This window comes from Balaenoptera acutorostrata, chromosome 9 (genome assembly GCF_949987535.1).
Source record: "Balaenoptera acutorostrata chromosome 9, mBalAcu1.1, whole genome shotgun sequence".
In the NCBI taxonomy this organism is placed as follows: domain Eukaryota; kingdom Metazoa; phylum Chordata; class Mammalia; order Artiodactyla; family Balaenopteridae; genus Balaenoptera; species Balaenoptera acutorostrata.
This window is the reverse complement of record NC_080072.1, coordinates 94,002,485-94,020,212: the sequence shown is the minus strand read 5'-3', so window position 1 is coordinate 94,020,212 and position 17,728 is coordinate 94,002,485. Positions and strand designations below refer to the sequence as shown.

Below are 17,728 nucleotides of genomic sequence, written 5' to 3'. Positions count from 1 at the left end.
CCCCCAACCCTTGTCTTCTGACTCCTCAGGCGATGAGGACACCTGTCACTGCAGCCCTGCATATACGGGGTGTAACTTTGGGGGTGTGGTGGGACCGCTCAATTCGTGCCTCAAAACCAGGGACGGCGGCATCTCCCACCCCCTGGCCCTTCCTGGCAGGCCCAGGCGCGGGTGGCTTGCACTCAAGCGCGGAGGGGGCGGGGCGGGGCCTGTCCCAGGGGCGGGGCCCGAGGCGCCCCGTGGCCCAGGCGGCCCCGCCCCCCTCCCTCCTGCGCTCCCCGAGCTCAGGCGCCGCGGAGCTGTCCAGCCTTGGTGCCAGAGCCGGCCGACTGTCGCGCGCCCCGCGCCGCCTCCGCGCCGGGTCCCTGCGCCGCTCGCCCGCCCAGCTCCCGGCCCCCACCCCGCCCCGCCCCGCCGCGGCCAGTCCACCGCTCCCCGCGGGCCGGAGCCGGCCAAGTGGCTACCCGCCGGGGCTCTGAGCGGCGCGGCGGGGCCGGGAGCCAGGGACCCGCCGAGGAGAGCGGCGGCCCCGGACGGCTGCCGGAGGGGCGGCCGCGCGTGGATGCGGCGGGAGCCGGAAGCCTCGAGCAGCCGGCGCCGTCTCTGCCCCTGGGCGCCCTATGGCTTGAAGGTAAGCGCCGGCGGTATGCAGCGACAGGCGGCCCGGGCCCAGGCAAGGTCGCTGGGAGAGGAGGAGGGAGCTCAAAGGGCGGCCCGTCTGGGACCAGAAGTTTGTCCGGCCACTCTGGCGTCGTCTGCCAGGGGGACCTCCCCGCCTGAGGTCGGGCTCTCTCCACGGACCCTCCGTCGGGGTGCTTCCCCGGGGGTGAAGGGAACACAGCGGCTGTCCCCTCTCCCACCCTCTTGGCATCCTTCTTGCCAGCCGGGTGCGAACCCTCGCTCCGGACACGGGTGGGCAGTGCCGGGGCAGCCTCCCTGCAGAGCTCCGGGAGCGAGCCCCGTGGAGCCGGCGTTTCGCAGGGCTGCCGGCTCCCGGCCCATCTCGGGAGGGCGCTTTCCACCCGGCACCCGAGCCCGGGACCCCAAGGCACGCGGCTGGAGTTCCGGCCGCCCTGGAGGGAGAAGGGTTGTTCTTGGCAGCTCTGCATTTGTGCGACCTGAGACTTCAGTTTCTAAGGACCGAAGCCAAGGGTTGGGAAGAGGCTGATTCTGGCTCTACTCTTCCACGCCCAATGTGCCGCTGTCCTTGGTCCTGGATTTACGTTCTCCTTCGCCATCTCTCCGTTTGAGATTCAGTCGAGGAGGGAGGCTAGGGTTTCAGACCCATCTCGACCTGGGAATGGGGGTGATGATGGGAGCAGAGGCGGAGGGTGACTCTCCTATTCTGGAATGGACCAAGAGCCTCGATAGGGCGGTGTGCAGAGACAAGAGGCCGCTCGAAGCGCCAGGCAGAGCGCGCGTCCATCCCTGCCTGCGGCGGGCAGCCTGTGAGCGGTTCCTCTTGAAGAGCAGAGGTAAGAGGGTGCGTGTGCGTCTACACAACAGGCTTCGCCGTGGACACAAGTCACAGCACTGCAGCTGCGTAGGGACAGGCCCTTTCTCTCAGACACAGGGAAGCTATCTGAGCGAGTGAGTAACTGTTGCCCCACCTAGCACCCCGCTACTTTTTGTCCTGGGGGCTCCTGAGGTTGGTGAGATGCAAGACGCTTTGTGGATCCCTCTCTAGTTCCTTCTGCAGATCCAACCTTTTCTGGATTTTGACTAGGCTACCAACCTTTCAGGGTAATTCTTGCTTCTTCCCAGGAACTATGTGATCAGTGATTCTTACCCCTTTGGATGCAAATACTCTGCTTACCCCTGATTCATCCTTCAGCATTAGGACCACTTGAAAAAGAAATCATTCTTCTCATTTTTCTCCCTGTTGCTGCTATTGAATGAGGGTGGGCAGAGAGAGAAGCCCATCGTGAATGTGAGCAATTGCAAGAGAATCAGCAAGCTGATTTGCTGGGTCCCAGCCCCCTGCTTTTGACTTCTCTGTTTAGGATTCAAGATTCCTGGCTTATGTGACTGGGGTGGGGGGGCTGTTGATGACATCTTTGAAATCAGACATCTGACAGGGAAGACATCTGAGACAGTTAGACCGAGAACAAAGTGAGGGCCACTATGGCTCCAGCCTTGATCTCTTGAAGAACATTCTGAATTCCTTATGTCTTCCCTGCACAGCCCGGGGGGAGAAAGGTGCCTGAAACATGGGAGATTCTGATTCGTTGTAGAGGTCTGGGACAGCATTTCTCTAAGGGCTGGTTTTTGTTTTAATGAACCCTCTGTATCTGAATCACTGGGGAAGCTGGTTTAAAATGCATATTTTTGGTTCTTGTCTGAAGAGCTGCTGAGTGAGGGTTTCAAGCTGAGGCCCAGGAATGTATATTTTAACAATATTTCTGGTGATCCATGTGTACACTGGGTTAAGAAATCATCTCTCACATAAGTTCATACTTCTTTGACTAGAGGGAGCATGATTAAGGTCTTTAATCCACCCCCTTGCCTTCTGCAGTTATGCATGTTGAATTCTTCAGGTGTGGGACTGTTGATGGAGGGACGATACCCCTGATTCAATCCCTTTGCTGCAATAGAGGATGCAGCACAATCTCCTCTCCCAGAGGATCTGCCTGGGCTTTCCTTCTTTTTAAAACAGATTTTTGGCCTCTCTAATAATCACCAATATGGTTTACGTTGACCTGTGTAAATACTAAGGCTCCTTTGGGGGCCAACCCAGTGTGTTCTTCCTCCCCTCCCCTTCTGGGGGAATTATTGTCGTTCAGTATGCTTGTGCTGTGATCTGCTAACCCAACTGCTCCTGAAATGCCAAGGAGTGATTAGTTCAGCTTAGTAGCATGCCATGCTCCCCAAGGCTGGTAGCCACTCGTGCCCTGCTGGCAGTGACATATTGACTGTATTGATTTGGTTCTTGTGCTCTGTAAAAGCCGGGAAGCTTGTAGGGGTGAATAAGGCCAGTAATGATGCTTGTGGGCTAGTCAGTTTTCTATCTTCACCTGCGAGGTTGAATTATTTCTGTCTAAAACGTGCAATGAGGTAAGAAAACCTGAACTTGAGAGAAACCCTCTGTTTTCCTTCTACCAGTAGAAACAAAGGGAGCTCAGGATCTCATTAAAAATATGGCCTCACATATACCTGGGATTGACCTGCTGAAGCTAGACTGGTCTAAGGTCACTGTTCTCTGGGTAAACATGTGTAAGAGGAAAGGCATGTGGACTCAGTCTGGAAAGAGCAGTCGCCATCTTCCCTGCAAGTGAAAGTCGTGTTTTGGTGTTGAGGAAGAAGCATGGCTGTGAAGATGGCACAGAGAACGTATGCGGCAGGGGTTGGGGGATGGGGTGAGGATGATGAGACTTCCTTGAGCCAATCCTGCCCCTTCCAGTGACTCATATTTTCCGAAATGCCACCCTTCATTTCTCCCTCCCTTGTGGCTTAATACTCATGAATCTCCAGCAGTGAAGGTATTTCAGCACCTAGGAAGGGAGAGGAGAATCTAAGTTGAGGTTTTATAATGCCAGGACCCCAAGCCATATCTCCAGCATCTCCCAGAATCAGGTTGTATATCACAGGTCACAGCAACCTAATATTTGAGGGCTTGAAAATAACAGGCAGACTGCCCAGTCAGTCCCATTTCCCCTCAGACATAGTTACCAGGACTTTAAATCCTTAGATTTGGACTTCCTCAGCAGTCATTCTGGATGCACCTGACCCCAAACATGGCAGCATTTTCTTTAGTCCAGAAATATGGTGTCTCTCTCCTGTTATTAAAGTTCTCCAAAAAAGGAGTTGTATAAGCTTTCTGGTTCCAGGGCATCAGGACTGAGCTTGGCAACCAAAGCTTCTCTATCTTACCAGGAGCTCTGCTTAGCAGGAGAGCATCCGGCATCTAGGAAATGCTTGGAAACCCCAGGCAGCAGGAAGGGCGCAGCTTGGTTCAGCTTCCCAGCAGGCACCCTCCCCTATATGTGGCCTCTCACTTAGTTGACCCCCAGTATCATAGTTCCCTCCGCTCACCCTCGTAGGGCCTCTTATGGCTCTGGGGGGGACTCCAACATTTGCTTTGGGATTCTGTATGAGCTATCCAGCTCCCGAAGATACTAAATGGGGCCACTAAGGGTGTGCAAGTTGCTCATTTACCAATTCTGGGTGGTAGACTGATATTATCTCCAGCCTTTTAAATTACTGCAATAGCACTGGAATCCAGTGTTAATACACCCCTGCCTCTAACCTGTCCCCATCACCAATGTAACTGAAGATTTCTTTCTTGTTTTGTTTTTTTTTAACAATAGAATCATATTATCTAAATGCACAGGCTTGGAAAATAGCTTGATTATAGTGTCAGTACATGTGGGTGGAGGAGTAAAACTACAAGATTCAGCCACTTGGTTTGCTCCTCTTTGGATCCAGAGAAAGGAGAGAAACTTGCCCTTCTGGTCTGTACATTTCCCCTCTTCTTCTCCCTTTCACCTCAATCTGATAAATGGGGTAAATCAACACCCTTGGCAGCTGGGAAGTCCCTGGGAGGGTGCAGCCTCTTCTCTGCCTAGGAGACATGGGAATGTTTCTCTGAAGGAGCAGAGGCCCATGCTGGCTTCAGTGAACAGGACGGAGCCAGAGATGACACACTGGGGCCTGGGGACTCCCCCATCCCCTGGATGGAAGAGGCTGTGCCACTGCAGTGTCCCAAACTCAGAGCCCTGGAGGCCGTAGGGACATCCGAGAGTGTGGGGCAGTGTAATGGATGTGGGAGCCGAGGAAAAGTAAACTCTTGGGAGCCCTTGGAAGAGGTTGATGTTAAATATGCATGTATAAGGCAGCTTGGTGCAGTTGGGCAATTTGTCATAATGTGACGGCACCTGCAGGGATTTTCACTTTTTCCGGGAAGAGACAGGGGTATTCTTTGCTGTCTGCAGTGATGAGGAGGGAAAGGAGGGAGGACCCCTGGCTTTCCCTGGAGTCCTCTGAGTGATGTCAGCTTGTTCCCAGACAGAAGATGCTTAAGTGAAGTCAGGCAGACTCAGCTCCCAGGGGTCTTGTTGATACGCCTGCAGTCAGCCTGGGCTGTCCCGCCTTCCAGGGTGCTGTGGTTCAGCATAGAATGGCAGCCATAGGCCCAAGGACACTCCTCTGTAGAAGTCTGGGAGCCAAGGTGAGAGTCCTGGGGCCCATCCATTTGTCATTGGGCTCCTTCAGAACCTGCCTGCCCTTCTCATTTCCACACCCGCCTTGTTGCTATTGTTTGGATTCTAAGTGGCCCAGCAGGGGAAAGGCATTAGAAACGAAATTATTTTTGTTACACGCTGTATAATTGCCTCCTCTCCTTTCTGTTACCCCAGGCAGCAACATCACTAGCAATTCCCCGGGATCCTTTGGTCTGGGAAAGTGGCTTACTCACAGGCTTCCTTAGAAGGGCAGCTTTTGACAAGTGGCCCTGCTCACCAGTCCCTCCATTGCTGGCCTAATCATCATAACAGCAACCATTTATCATGCATTTGTTATGTGCAGGGTACTGTGCTGAGCCCGTGACTTGTGTTTTTTATTTCAACTCCCTATCCTGCAACAACTCTATGAAACAGGCACTGTTATTACCCCCATTGTACAGAGGAAGAAGTGTGGGCTTAGAGAGGTAAGTGGCTTGTACAAGGTCACAGGGCTAATAGGGAGATTCAAAGCCAGACCGTCTGATGTTAAAGCAATACTTCTCTCTGACCTATGTAAGCGACATACAGAATAAGGGAAGAGAATGTGGTTAAGAAAGCATTTTCTTTGATAAACTGAAGTAACCTGACCTTTGCATATGATACCAGGAAAGGAGGAGATAGCAGAGGGGGAAGAAAGGATGAAATAACTTCTTGGGATTCTTAAAGATCTAAGACTATCTAAGAAGTAGTTCTGCACCTTGATCTGGGAGTCTTTGGATGAAACGCCCTGGAAATGAACCTCAGCAAGCACTGGGAGCAGAGGGGAGGGAGATGGGAGGAGAAGGAGGCAGGGCAATGGAGGGGCAGGAGAAGAGGTGTGGACTGATAAAGACGAGACTTTCCTGAAATACTCTGAAACTGATGACATCACGTCCCAGCTCACACCTCTTTGAGGTGAACTGAACTGTCCAAAAGGTGAAACCCAGACTCCTTCCAACCTTTAGGCCTTTGGTGTTGCTTTCTTATTACCACGGGATGAAAACTTGTCACATCTTCAAGGCTAAGCTCCTAGATTTTACAGAAGATGGGGGTGGGGGTGGGATGGCCTGGGGCCCTGCACAGATGCAGGAGTAACTCACAAGAGTTTGCTTGGAGGTCAGTGCTTTTCTGGTGGACAGAGGCAGTAGAAGCCCAGGTGGCCCTGAGCAGGACACTTGACCTAAGCATCAATTTCTTCAGGAATAAAATTAAGGAATTATTTATATGCTGCCTACTAGACTGGAATTCTTAAGATTCAGCAGCACTGAAGGCTCCACTGAAATGATGGGATAATGGTGTTCGCCTTATAATGAGCTAGAAGACTTCTAACCTGTCTTGTTGAATCTCACCATGAATTCTATGGATGATAGGAATAAAGTTAAGGAATTATTTATATGCTGCCTACTAGACTGGAATTCTTAAGATTCAGCAGCACTGAAGGCTCCACTGAAATGGTGGGATAATGGTGTTCGCCTTATAATGAGATGGAAGACTTCTAGCCGGTCTTGTTGAATCTCACCATGAATTCTATGAATGATACTTACCAACATTTGATCCCTTTTTAAAAACCCTTTAAAAACAATATAGCATGGGTCTTCCCTGGTGGTCCAATGGTTAACACTCTGAGCTTCCACTGCAGGGGACACGGGTTTGATTTCTGGTCGGGGAACTAAAATGGCCAAAATATAAAAAAACAAAAAACAATATCACTTGGTAGTTAAGGCTGTGGGCTTTGGGGTAAAACTGCCAGAGTTTGAATCCTGACTATAATACTTATTAGCTCTGTTACCTTAAGCAAGTTGGTTAACCTCTGTCGTCTTGAGTTTCTCATCTATAAGCGGGGATGTTAATACTGACTTCATTGGGTTGTAGTGATTAATTAAGACATTTAGACGTAAGACATTTGAGAGTCCCTGGCAAAAGGAAGCACTCCATAAATGTTAACTCTAATGACTGTTGTTGTTATCATTAAGAAACTTCAGCGGGAACATTTTCAGCTGTTTTTCTTTTGCACAAATTCAGTCCCTGATTTTACATCTCTGAAATTAAGCATGTTTCTAAAACTTTAACAGAATTCAAGCTTACATTTCTTTCCTACACTCTCCATTTATCTGCACCACAGTTCTTTGGCACTCGCCTGTCAGAAGCTCTTACTCATCCTGAGTGAGAGGGGTTCAAATTGCTTGTCATCCCATTGAATTAGGTTCCGCTGAACTTCCATCTTACCACGCACGAGCCAGGAAGAGGCGTTGGTCTTCATGGTGATGGTTTTGCACAGCCTTAGTTTTCTTCCTGGCTTTTCCTTCATCTGCCTTCTCATGATTGGAGCCTTCTTGACTGTCATCGTACCATGGTGCGGTGCACTCTGGCACAGACCACTTTTTATTAAAAATGAAAAATAAGTAGCATATACTGGTGTCCAAGGACAAGGAGACGTTTCTTTTTCTTTCCCAGGTTGAGAAGGCTAAAGAACCTCGCACTGAGAAGATCCCTGAAGCTGGCAGAAATCCACTGTCCATCTTTTGGAGTCATTAATTACAGGAGCAAATGCTACCCGTGTTTTGGATGAAGTATGGTCCTGCCTAAGAAAGGAGGATGGAACACAATAGCTGTGGTCTTAAGACTCTCCAATCATGAAAGCAACACCCTCTTTTTGGCTTTTTTCTTTTCTTATGAATCCTTCCTTGGGGAGGACTCTTTCCTAATTGACACATCTCCTTCTGGCCAATTCAAAAGGCTTACTGTTTAGCAATGGTAGGAGATTTCTGAGGGCACGTGGGTGTTCTGTTCCTTGGTCATCTTCCTCAGGTCATGTGGTCACTCCCTTCTTGGACTCTGAGCTCCCTCTGCTCTTTCCCTCATTAATGGCAGCATCAACAAGAGAAATGTATTGGCAAGCAGAGACCAGCATCCAGGGTCCCAAGCGGAAGAAGTCAGGCCCCCTGAAATGGAACCATGTTTCCATACGCATCTTACCTTGAGCAATGTGTATAGCTGAAGGCCTGGCATTGCTCTGGATGACTCATGGCCCAAAATCTGCCCTTTGGCCAGTCTTCTCTGGTGAGCCGAAGGGGGTGGTGGGAAGTGATCACTGCTCTCCATAGATCCATGCTGCTGTCACACATTCTAGATTCTTCCTGAGTTTCGTTCTGTGGTAACCAGCTTCCAAGATGGCCCTCAATACTCCCCACCTCCTGCTATTCATGTTCTTGTGTAATCTTCTCCTACATTAAATAGGGAAGACCTGTGTACCAATAGAATAATGCATAAATGACAGATTGTGACTTCTGAGGATAGATCATAAAAGATATCATGACTTTCACCTTGTTCCTTTTTGGATCACTTATTCTGGGGAAAGTCGGCTGCCACGTCATCAGGACACCTAAGCAGCCCTTTGGAAAGGTCTGCATGGCAAGGAACTGAGGCTTCCTTCCAACAGCCACGTGGATGAACCATCTTGGAAGCAGATTTTTCCTCCCCAGACAAGCCTTCAATGACCGTGGCCACTGCCAAGGTCTTAACTGCAACCTTTTAAGAGACCCTGAGCTAGAACCACCCAACTGAGCTGCCTGAACTACTGACCCCTAGAAGCTGTAAGATAATACATTTTTGTTGTTTTAAATTGCTAGGATTTTAAGTAATTTATTATACATAGTAGAAAACTAATACACACTCTGAAATTATTCATACTTTTCTTCTACAATAACATGGAGTCTCTTCACTATTCATGTATAAAGATGAATTCCTCTTACTGGACTAAAACTGCCTCTGTGGGTTTTAAGGGGTGCTCTCTGGTTTTGTTATTCTGGGATTCGAAAAAACTCATGTTTCACACATTATGGTCATGAACCTCTCAGCCATCATCTTTCCAGACCAGGCTGCTGATTTCTGTATTCTGCCTTCCTATACTCAGTCTTGCCTGAATGTCTTCTGGTGTGGCAGCCATTCAACATGCATTTCACTTTTTATTCTTTCATTGAACAAAAATTATTGAGCACCTACTATGTACTAGGCACTCATCTTGGTTACAAATACGTCAATGAACAAAACAAAGATCCCTGACCTTCTGAAACTTACATTCTGGTGGGAGGAGAAAAATGGTAAACAATAAGTATAAAAAGTAAATTCGTATATTGGAAGGCAATAAATACTTGGAAAAAGACAAAATCGATTAGGGTTAGGTGATGTGGAGTGCTGGAGGGTGGAAGGAAAGGAAAGGTTACATTATTAAATAGGTGGTCAGGTTGGATATCACTGAGAAAATGACATCTGAGAAAAGACTTAAAGGATGTGGGACAGCTAGCCCGGAGGGAGTCCGGGAAAAAGTCTGCAGCTGCCGAAGAGGCAAGAGACTTTTTCTTGCCTCTTTGTTTCGCGGCGGGCAAGGAGAGGGGATTCAGAGCGCCGCCTAAACGAACTCCAGAGAAGGGCGCGAGCTGCAGCTATCAGTGCGGATCCCACAGCAACAGGGGCGCAGAGGGAAAATCGGAGAGACTCCCGCACAGAGGCTCGGCGCCGAGCGGCGCTCACCAGCCCGAGAGGCTTGTCTGCTCCCCCGCCGGGGCGGGCAGGGCTGGGAGCTGAGGCTCGGGCTGCGGTCGGATCGCAGGGAGAGGACTGGGGCTGGCGGCGTGAACACAGCCTGAAGGGGTTGGCGCACCACAGCTAGCCGGAAGGGAGACCAGGAAAAGGTCTGCAGCTGCCGAAGAGGCAAGAGACTTTTTCTTGCCTCTTTGTTTCGCTGCGCGCAAGGAGAGGGGATTCAGAGCGCCGCCTAAACGATCTCCAGAGAAGGGCGCAAGCCACGGCGATCAGCGCGGACCCCAGAGACGGGCGTGAGACGCTGGGGCTGCTGCTGCCGCCTCCAAAAAGCCTGTGTGTGAGCACAGGTCACTCTCCACACCTCCCCTCCCGGGAGCCTGTGCAGCCCGCCACTGCCAGGGTCCCGGGATCCGGGGACAACATCCCCGGGAGAACGCACTGCGCGCCTCGAGCTGGTGCAACGTCACGCCGGCCTCGGCCGCTGCAGGCTCGCCCCGCCTCCTCTGTACCCCTCCCTCCCCGCGGCCTGGGTGAGCCAGAGCCCCCGAAGCAGCTGCTCCTTTAACCCCGTCCTGTCTGGGCGGGGAACAGACGCCCTTAGGCGACCTACACGCAGAGGAGGGTCCAAATCCAAAGCTGAACCCCGGGAGCTGTGCGAACAGGGAAGAGAAGGGGAAATCTCTCCCAGCAGCCTCAGAAGCAGCGGATTAAAACTCCACAAACAACTTGATGTACCTGCATCTGTTGAATACCTGAATAGACAACGAATCCTCCCAAATTCAGGAGGTGGACTCTGGGAGCAGGAGATACTAATTTTTCCCCTTTTCCTTTTTTTTGAGTGTATAGGTGTATGCTTCTGGGTGAGATTTTGTCTGTATAGCTTTGCTTCCACCATTAGTCTTAGGGTTAGGTCCGTCCGTGTTTTTGTTTTTGTTTTTTTCTTAACTTACAAAATTTTTTTTTCCTAATAAATGTTTTCTTAATAATTTTTTCCTTATTTTCTATTTTTAGAAATTAAAAAATTTTTTTAATAAGTTTTTTCATATTTTTTATTTTAAAAAATTAAAAAAATTTTTTTTCTTAATAATTTTTTTCTTATTTTTTACTATAAAAAATTAATAAATCTATTTTTAAAAATTAAAAACAATTTTTTTTCTGAATACATTTATTCTTAATAATTTTTTTTCTTATTTTTTATTATAATAGCTTTATTTTATTTTATTTTATCCTCTTTCTTTCTATTTTTTTCTCCCTTTTATTCTGAGCTGTGTGGATGAAAGGCTCTTGGTGCTCCAGCCAGGCATCAGGGCCGTGCCTCTGAGGTGGGAGAGCCAACTTCAGGACACTGGTCCACAAGAGACCTCCCAGCTCCACGTAATACCAAACGGCAAAAATCTCCCAGAGATCTCCATCTCAACATCAAGACCCAGCTTCACTCAACGACCAGCAAGCTACAGTGCTGGACACCCTATGCCAAACAACTAGCTAGACAGGAACACAACCCCATCCATTAGCAGAGAGGCTCCCTAAAATCAAAATAAGGCCACAGGCACCCCAAAATACACCACCAGACGTGGAAGTGCCCACCAGAAAGACAAGATCTAGCCTCATCCACCAGAACTCAGGCACTAGTTCCCTCCACCAGGAAGCCTACACAACCCACTGAACCAACCTTAGCCACTGGGGACAGATACCAAAAACAACGGGAACTACGAACCTGCAGCCTGTGAAAAGGAGACCCCAAACACAGTAAGATAGGCAAAATGAGACGACAGAAAAACACACAGCAGATGAAGGAGCAGGCTCAAAACACACTGGACTTAACAAATGAAGAGGAAATAGGTAGTCTACCTGAAAAAGAATTCAGAATAATGATAGTAAGGATGATCCAAAATCTTGGAAATAGAATAGACAAAATGCAAGAAACATTTAACAAGGATGTAGAAGAACTAAAGAGGAACCAAGCAATGATGAAAAACACAATAAATGAAATTAAAAATACTCTAGATGGGATCAATAGTAGAATAACTGAGGCAGAAGAAAGGATAAGTGACCTGGAAGATAAAATGGTGGAAATAACTACTACAGAGCAGGATAAAGAAAAAAGAATGAAAAGAACTGAGGACAGTCTCAGGGACCTCTGGGACAACATTAAACGTGCCAACATTCGAATTATAGGGGTACCAGAAGAAGAAGAGAAAAAGAAAGGGACTGAGAAAATTTTTGAAGAGATTATAGTTGAAAACTTCCCTAATATGGGAAAGGAAATAGTTAATCAAGTCCTGGAAGCACAGAGAGTCCCATACAGGATAAACCCAAGGAGGAACACGCCAAGACACATATTAATCAAACTGTCAAAAATTAAATATAAGGAAAACATATTAAAGGCAGCAAGGGAAAAAAAACAAATAACACACAAGGGAATCCCCATAAGGTTAACATCTGATCTCTCAGCAGAAACTCTGCAAGCCAGAAGGGAGTGGCAGGATATACTTAAAGTCATGAAGGAGAAAAACCTACAACCAAGATTACTCTACCCAGCAAGGATCTCATTCAGATTCGATGGAGAAATTAAAACCTTTACAGACAAGCAAAAGCTGAGAGAGTTCAGCACCACCAAACCAGCTTTACAACAAATGCTAAAGGAAATTCTCTAGGCAAGAAACACAAGAGAAGGAAAACACCTACAATAACAAACCCAATACATTTAAGAAAATGGGAATAGGAACATACATATCGATAATTACCTTGAATGTAAATGGATTAAATGCTCCCACCAAAAGACACAGGCTGGCTGAATGGATACAAAAACAAGACCCATACATATGCTGTCTACAAGAGACCCACTTCAGACCTAGGGACACATACAGACTGAAAGTGAGGGGATGGAAAAAGATATTCCATGCAAATGGAAATCAAAAGAAAGCTGGAGTAGCAATTCTCATATCAGACAAAATAGACTTTAAAATAAAGACTATTACAAGAGACAAAGAAGGACACTATATAATGATCAAGGGATCGATCCAAGAGGAAGGTATAACAATTGTAAATATTTATGCACCCAACATAGGAGCACCTCAATACATAAGGCAAATACTAACAGCCATGAAAGGGGAAATTGACAGCAACACAATCATAGTAGGGGACTTTAACACCCCACTTTCACCAATGGACAGATCATCCAAAATGAAAATAAATAAGGAAACACAAGCTTTAAATGATACATTAAACAATATGGACTTAATTGATATTTATAGGACATTCCACCCAAAAACAACAGAATACACATTTTTCTCAAGTGCTCATGGAACATTCTCCAGGATAGATCATATCTTGGGTCACAAATCAAGCCTTGGTAAATTTAAGAAAATTGAAATCGTATCAAGTATCTTTTCCGACCACAACGCTATGAGACTAGATATCAATTACAGGAAAAGATCTGTAAAAAATACAAACACATGGAGGCTACACAATACATTACTTAATAACGAAGTGATTACTGAAGAAATCAAAGGGGAAATCAAAAAATACCTAGAAACAAATGACAATGGAGACACGACGACCCAAAACCTATGGGACACAGCAAAAGCAGTGCTAAGAGGGAAGTTTATAGCAATACAAGCCTACCTCAAGAAACAGGAAACATCTCGAATAAACAACCTAACCTTGCACCTAAAGCAATTAGAGAAAGAAGAACAAAAAAACCCCAAAGCCAGCAGAAGGAAAGAAATTATAAAGATCAGGTCAGAAATAAATGAAAAAGAAATGAAGGAAACAATAGCAAAAATCAATGAAACTAAAAGCTGGTTCTTTGAGAAGATAAACAAAATTGATAAACCATTAGCCAGACTCATCAAGAGAAAAAGGGAGAAGACTCAGATCAATAGAATTAGAAATGAAAAAGGGGAAGTAACCACTGACACTGCAGAAATACAAAAGATCATGAGAGATTACTACAAGCAACTCTATGCCAATAAAATGGACAACCTGGAAGAAATGGACAGATTCTTAGAAATGCACAAACTGCCGAGACTGAACCAGGAAGAAATAGAAAATATGAACAGACCAATCACAAGCACTGAAATTGAAACTGTGATTAAAAACCTTCCAACAAACAAAAGCCCAGGACCAGATGGCTTCACAGGCGAATTCTATCAAACATTTAGAGAAGAGCTAACACCTATCCTTCTCAAACTCTTCCAAAATATTGCAGAGGGAGGAACACTCCCAAACTCATTCTACGAGGCCACCATCACCCTGATACCAAAACCAGACAAAGATGTCACAAAGAAAGAAAACTACAGGCCAATATCACTGATGAACATAGATGCAAAAATCCTCAACAAAATACTAGCAAACAGAATCCAACAGCACATTAAAAGGATCATACACCATGATCAAGTGGGGTTTATCCCAGGAATGCAAGGATTCTTCAATATACGCAAATCAATCAATGTGATACACCATATTAACAAATTGAAGGAGAAAAACCATATGATCATCTCAATAGATGCAGAGAAAGCTTTCGACAAAATTCAACACCCATTTATGATAAAAGCCCTGCAGAAAGTAGGCATAGAGGGAACTGTCCTCAACATAATAAAGGCCATATATGACAAACCCACAGCCAACATTGTCCTCAATGGTGAAAAACTGAAACCATTTCCACTAAGATCAGGAACAAGACAAGGTTGCCCACTCTCACCACTATTATTCAACATAGTTTTGGAAGTGTTAGCCACAGCAATCAGAGAAGACAAAGAAATAAAAGGAATCCAAATCGGAAAAGAAGAAGTAAAGCTGTCACTATTTGCAGATGACATGATACTATACATAGAGAATCCTAAAGATGCTACCAGAAAACTCCTAGAGCTAATCAATGAATTTGCTAAAGTAGCAGGATACAAAATTAATGCACAGAAATCTCTTGCATTTCTATACACTAATGACGAAAAATCTGAAAGTGAAATTAAGAAAACACTCCCATTTACCATTGCAACAAAAAGAATAAAATATCTAGGAATAAACCTACCTAAGGAGACAAAAGACCTGTATGCAGAAAATTATAAGACACTGATGAAAGAAATTAAAGATGATACAAATAGATGGAGAGATATACCATGTTCCTGGATTGGAAGAATCAACATTGTGAAAATGTCTCTACTACCCAAAGCAATCTACAGATTCAATGCAATACCTATCAAACTACCACTGGCATTTTTCACAGAACTAGAACAAAAAATTTCACAATTTGTATGGAAACACAAAAGACCCCGAATAGCCAAAGCAATCTTGAGAACGAAAAATGGAGCTGGGGGAATCAGGCTCCCTGACTTCAGACTATATTACAAAGCTTCAGTAATCAAGACAGTTTGGTATTGGCACAAAAACAGAAATATAGATCAATGGAACAGGATAGAAAGCCCAGAGATAAACCCACACACATATGGTCAACTTATCTTTGATAAAGGAGGCAAGCATATACAGTGGAGAAAAGACAGCCTCTTCAATAAGTGGTGCTGGGAAAATTGGACAGGAACATGTAAAAGTATGAAATTAGAACACTCCCTGACACCATGCACAAAAATAAACTCAAAATGGATTAAAGACCTAAGTGTAAGGGCAGACACTATCAAACTCTTAGAGGAAAACATAGGCAGAACACTCTATGACATACATCACAGCAAGATTCTTTTTGACCCAGCTCCCAGAGAAATGGAAATAAGAACACAAATAAACAAATGGGACCTAATGAAACTGAAAAGCTTTTGCACAGCAAAGGAAACCATAAACAAGACCAAAAGACAACCCTCAGAATGGGAGAAAATATTTGCAAATGAAGCAACTGACAAAGGATTAATCTCCAAGATTTACAAGCAGCTCATGCAGCTCAATAACAAAAAAACGAACAACCCAATCCAAAAATGGGCAGAAGATCTAAATAGACATTTCTCCAAAGAAGATATACAGATGGCCTACAGACACATGAAAGAATGCTCAACATCATTAATCATTAGAGAAATGCAAATCAAAACTACAATGAGATATCATCTCACACCGGTCAGAATGGCCATCATCAAAAAATCTAGAAACAATAAATGCTGGAGAGGGTGTGGAGGAAAGGGAACACTCTTGCACTGTTGGTGGGAATGTAAATTGATACAGCCACTATGGAGAACAGTATGGAGGTTCCTTAAAAAACTACAAATAGAACTACCATACGACCCAGCAATCCCACTACTGGGCATATACCCTGAGAAAACCATAGGTCAAAAAGAGTCATGTACCAAAATGTTCATTGCAGCTCTATTTACAATAGCCAGGACATGGAAGCAACCTAAATGTCCATCGACAGATGAATGGATAAAGAAGATGTGGCACATATATACAATGGAATATTACTCAGCCATAAAAAGAAATGAAATGGAGGTATTTGTAATGAGGTGGATGGAGTTAGAGTCTGTCATACAGAGTGAAGTAAGTCAGAAAGAGAAAAACAAATACAGTATGCTAACACATATATATGGAATCTAAGGGAAAAAAAAAGAAAAAAAAAAAAAAAAAAAGGCCATGAAGAACCTAGTGGCAAGACGGGAATAAAGACACAGACCTACCAGAGAATGGACTTGAGGATATGGGGAGGGGGTGGGGTGAGATGGGACAGGGTAAGAGAGTGTCATGGACATATATACACTACCAAATGTAAAATAGATAGCTAGTGGGAAGCAGCCGCATAGCACAGGGAGATCAGCTCGGTGCTTTGTGACCACCTAGAAGGGTGGGATGGGGAGGGTGGGAGGGAGGGAGATGCAAGAGGGAAGAGAAATGGGAACATATTGTATATGTATAACTGATTCACTTTGTTATAAAGCAGATGCTAACACACTATTGTAAGGCGATTATACTTCAATAAAGATGTTTGAAAAAAAAAAAAAAAAAAAAAAAAAAAAAAAAAAAAAAAAGGATGTGGGAGAGTGAGCTATGTATATATCAGAAGGAAGAGCATTCAAGGCAGGGGGATCCTACAGTCTGCGTGCATTTTTAAGCATTTTAAGTAATTGTCTTATTCTTTAAGGAGAAATAGTAATAATACTCTGCATTTGGAACTCCCTTTTAATTTTCAAAACCCATGAGACAATAACAATCTCTTCCATTTGTAACTCACTTTCACATACACTATTCCTATTGATCCTTACAACAAGCCATTGAAGTAGTTATTATAACCCCATTTTGCAGATGTGGCCACTGAGGCTCAGAGAGGTTAAGTGAAGACAAACAGGATGGAACAGTTGTTGGGGGTGGTCTTTGCAGCTCTAGATATTTAGTTTTTTGTTTTTGTTTTTGTTTTTGTTTTTCTTGGCCATGTCACATGGCTTGCGGGATCTTAGTTCCCTGACCAGGGCTTGAACCTGGTCCACAGCAGTGAAAGTGCCAAGTCCTAACCACTGGACTGCCAGGGAATTCCGGGTAGTTAGTTTTGAAACTGGAATTTAGAGTTTGGGTAACTGGACTGAGCCTTAGTTTAAAAAGTACAGATAATCATCATTTACTTGAGACCCTTCAAAAGCAATAACTGTCTGAACCTATTTTTCCTAAAATCACTTATAAAAAAATGGGATACCCACGTCCTGCCCATCTAACTATTCAGTATAACAAAGTGATTCAGACAATGAAGTTGGAAGCCAGATTGATGCAGCTTCAGAGCTGTGTTCTGCCAGAAACCAGGGGGTGACTTCAATCAAATTACTACCTTTGAGATTCAGAGTTTTTCCTCCATAGAATAGGGATGACCATGGCACTCACTTCATAAGGTTTTGTAGGAAGTGAATGAATCATGCATACAAAGTACTTAGCCTAGTACCTGACACATGGTAAACTCTTAGTAAACATTCACTATCATTATTCTTATCATAATTATTAGGAAGCATGGACATTTCAATTGTCCTTCCCAATCCCCAAATTTTATCTTCTCTCTTCTGGAGGGAAGA

General features: G+C 45.3%; 1 protein-coding gene across 1 annotated transcript in view; it reads left to right on the top strand.

The window, feature by feature from the left end:
• Nucleotides 1–580: 580 nt before the first annotated feature.
• DRD2 (dopamine receptor D2) overlaps nucleotides 581–17,728 on the top strand; it is a 52,385-nt gene continuing 35,237 nt past the window's right edge. The window contains exon 1 of the mRNA XM_057552054.1: nucleotides 581–631. The gene's annotated coding sequence lies outside the window, so the exon portion shown is untranslated. The remainder of the gene's footprint in view (nucleotides 632–17,728) is intronic.